The following is a 3,815-nucleotide window of genomic DNA, read 5'->3' as shown; positions in this document are numbered from 1 at the left end:
TCCAAATGGCTGATTTCCTTTTGGCCATTTTTACGTAGGAGTTTAAGTATAGATTTGGGAGGCTAAATATAGACAGTCTGAGATACCTATTATGTGAAATCTCAGTTTGAAATTATTCAACATCTTCCTATTACCTATGAATAATCAGTGTTTTATCGTGCTGTGAGACTGTCTGAGCAAAACCCTTTCAGCAGCTGCTTCTTGCTGTTGGTTGGATAACCCAGGAGAGATTTCCTTTGTGAAATGAGCCTTTGGATCCCCTTCAGAAGATGAACATCTCTGCAGACTCTCATCAGAGGAGAGGAGCCCAGGATGTGAGCTCACACATGCTCTCTGCCCCCACAACTTTGGCTTTTGGGAAACTTGGACTGGAAAATATTTCTGTAACAGCCACAGCCTGGCTGTGGGAAGCCTTGTAGAGGCTTTTGGAGGGAAGGGCCAGTTCAGATTCTTCACCCTGAGCCTGCCCATCAGAATCTCATTTACCCAGATAACAGAGCAGCCTGTGCAGCCAGATCATGGCTGAGATTAAACCCCAGCTGATGAATGAACCCTTCCCTCGTGTGAGTAATTGCTAACCATTAAAGCCTTAAACTGGCAACACTCCTGCAGCACAGCCAGGGAAATGGTAAAAAGCTGTAATTGCAACCTGTGCTCTGTGCTCAGAATAATTCCAGTCTTATTGTGCCACACAGAGATTGACTGTACTAATCTAGAGTATCAGTGCCTGTCCACCCCAGCAGGAACCTCTGGAGCTGCAATCCATTGGAAAAGGTCTTTGAGGGCTATAAATACCCCAGCATTGCTCCCTGTTTCTAAACCAGAGCAATGGAAGCTAAATATATGCTGACTGTAGTTGTGACAGATCCTGAAAGCGACTCTTATTCATTTTGATTCTTGCCCAGAATATCTTTCTTGCAGTGCCACTTCTGCACCATTGAAGAAAACAGCACTGACAGCTCACCCTGAGCCCTGTGCTGCAGAGAGGGAAGGCTCTGCCCAGCTGAGTCAAACACAAAATTGGTCATCATTTCCCTTCCTCCCAAGCCCAGCCTGCACTGGGGATCAGGACCTTCCCTGCTCTCCCCAGCACTGAGGTTCCACTGGCTGCAGGACCCAGGCTCCACCAGCTCTGGGCTGCTGCTCCAGCCCTGCCCCATCTCCCACAGCACCACCCCCCAGCTCCAAAGGTGGGAAAACAAAGCCCCAGGCAGGCGTCAGAGCACAGGGAAGCTCCTGGGGAGGGGGATGTGAGAGTGCCTGGGGCAGCTGGACCTCCCTGCCAAGGGGGGATCCTGCCTGAGGAGCAGGAACAGGCTCCCCACGCCCCTCTGGAGGCAGCACAGCAAGAACAGAGGAGAACAGAAACACATCCAGGGTTTATTTGTTGTACATGCTGTGTACAACCTCCCAGGGAATACAGCTGCATTCACACTTTAAGGTTAAAACCCAGAGCAGTGGAGAAATGGAGGTGTTATTCCTGCTGGGGAAACAAGGAAGATTACAAGGGCAAAACCACAGCCAGAGACAGGAGGAATCCAATCTGGGCTGGTACTGACATCCCACAGGCAGTGTCCCCTCTGCTTCCAGGCATTTTGGAAGCTGTAAAACCCCAGGAATTGCAAATTTACCCCTGAAGGTTTCTGCATCCCCAGCTCAGGAAATGGAGGCAGGTTGCAGGGACAGGTGGGAGCTCCCAGGCAGCTCAGGAGGGATGTGCCTCAGGAGGAGCTTTAGTTGAGCCCAACAAGCACAGAAGATCCCTGGCACCATCCAGAGGAGGGGTTTGGTTCCTGTGGCCAGTTCTGCCTTTGCTTTAAGCCTGGGGGGACAAGGGGGCAGCAGGGACGAGGAGCCTGGGCTGGTGGAAAACATCCTGCATGCAGAAAATGGGCATCAGGAGGGACAAGCACCTTCTCCTCCCTGCAGGGTGGAACAGGAGGGGGTTAGTGATGAGCTGCCACAAGTGCACCAGCAATGGTAATGTCAGATGCCCAAAATATTGTTAAACATCAGAGATCTGCGAATTCAAATATTACAAGGCTGCTATTTTTAGCCCAGTGGAACCTTTAGTCATTCTACATTTAGATGGCTTATCAGAATTAAATAAATAACAGCAATGGTTACTGCTCAAATTAGGTCTGTCTCGGTTTCCATGGCATCCAATCTGTTATCTCCAATACTCTTGCCAGGATTTGTAGTGGGACTCTGGGACAGCAACATTTCTTATAAGGCTTAAAAGGAATTATCCTGTAGCAATTTCAGCTATATGGTTTCTATGAAACCCTGGAATAAATGGATTTATTTAAGATGAGTTGAAGGGGGTTTAAATTTTTTTCTTTTTCTATTTTGGCTGTTTTCTATTTTTAGCTCTGCAGCCTGCTTTCCCATGGTGGTGATGCTTTAACCCTTTCAGGACATGCCCCTGTGCTGCTGGGGAACCTGTGTGGTGCCTGTGCCTGTTGCACTCTCCTGTGGCAGCAGAGACACACTGGGAGGCTTTGATGCCACCAGCAGAGGTTATTTGAAAACCAGGACTCAGAAAAATGGGATAACAGGAATCTTTGCTTCTGCCTTTCAGGTACCTCAGAGTCTTTGCAAGCAGCTGCACAGAAGTGTTTGCTCCAGTGCAGCTCACAGAACAGGGAGTGCATTAAAAGCTCCAATGCAGCTCACAGGACAGGGTGTGCATTAAATCCAGCTCCAATGCAGCTCACTGCACACAGTGTGCATTAAAAGCTCCAATGCAGCTCATAGGACAGGGTGTGCATTAAATCCTGCTCTTACACAGCTCACAGGACAGGGTGTGCACAGTGCTGCAGAATGCAGGAATGCATTGGTGCTGTACAGCTGTGTATTTCCCAGTTAACAGCACTTTTTACTGGCACACTTCTTAGTTCCTTGGTCGTTAAAGTGAGGGTTTCATTGATCTTTTGTTTTCTGACATTACCTAGCACATAGATCCTGTTCTTTTTTCCCCTCTGGCAAGCACTAATTTGTTTGAGTTTATTTGCATCCTGTCGTGGAGAAATTCTGGACCCATGGCATTTTAAAAATCAATGGCTCACTGGGTTTCTAATTCCCAGGTAATATTCCTAAACAAAGTGGACATGGAGATTTATGGCAAATATTAACAAGACTTCTGATAGTTTTCTAGGAGTGAGTGACATCAGAGGGGATAAACACTTTCCTGGAGCTGCTTTGTTGGATCCAGGAGGGCAGTGATTCCTCAGTGAGTGCTCTGGTGTTTGATGTTTGTTTGTTTGCACCCAGTCCTGCCCTGCAGCTGGCAGGAGCTGGCACCCTGATTTACACAGCTCAGGGTGCACACAGCACTGATCCTGGGTTACTCTGAGCCACCACTGAAATACAGCAGCCTGTTTAAAGCAGGCAAGAAATGATGAAGCACTTGCTATTTATGGAGCCCCAGCTCCTGCTCAGAGCCAGCTGAGCAATCACAATACTCAGACTTTAATATTTCAGTGTTTCTCACACTGTGGCCACCATAAACCTGCTGTGGCTGGGCACAGAGCTCTGTGACAAACCCTCCCCAGGCAGGGCTGAGGCAGGGGCTGCCTGTTCATGGCTCACACACCTCCCTGGGCTGCCTGAGGGATGGAAAGGGCTCAGCCCAGTGTGAGAGGGCACCAGGGTCAGGGACAGCAGGCACTGAGCACTCTGCTCCACTTTCTGCAGGGACACAAAGGGTTAATGGTTCACAGGAGCCCTGGAGAGGTGAGCTCAGGTGCTGGGCCAGCTCCTCCTGGCTGCACCTAGCCAGCCTTTCCTCTGCTCCACGTTCCAGTACAGTAGTT

The sequence above is a fragment of the Erithacus rubecula genome, assembly GCF_903797595.1.
Source record: "Erithacus rubecula genome assembly, chromosome: 15".
Classification (NCBI taxonomy): Eukaryota; Metazoa; Chordata; class Aves; order Passeriformes; family Muscicapidae; genus Erithacus; species Erithacus rubecula.
This window is presented reverse-complemented; position numbering follows the sequence as displayed.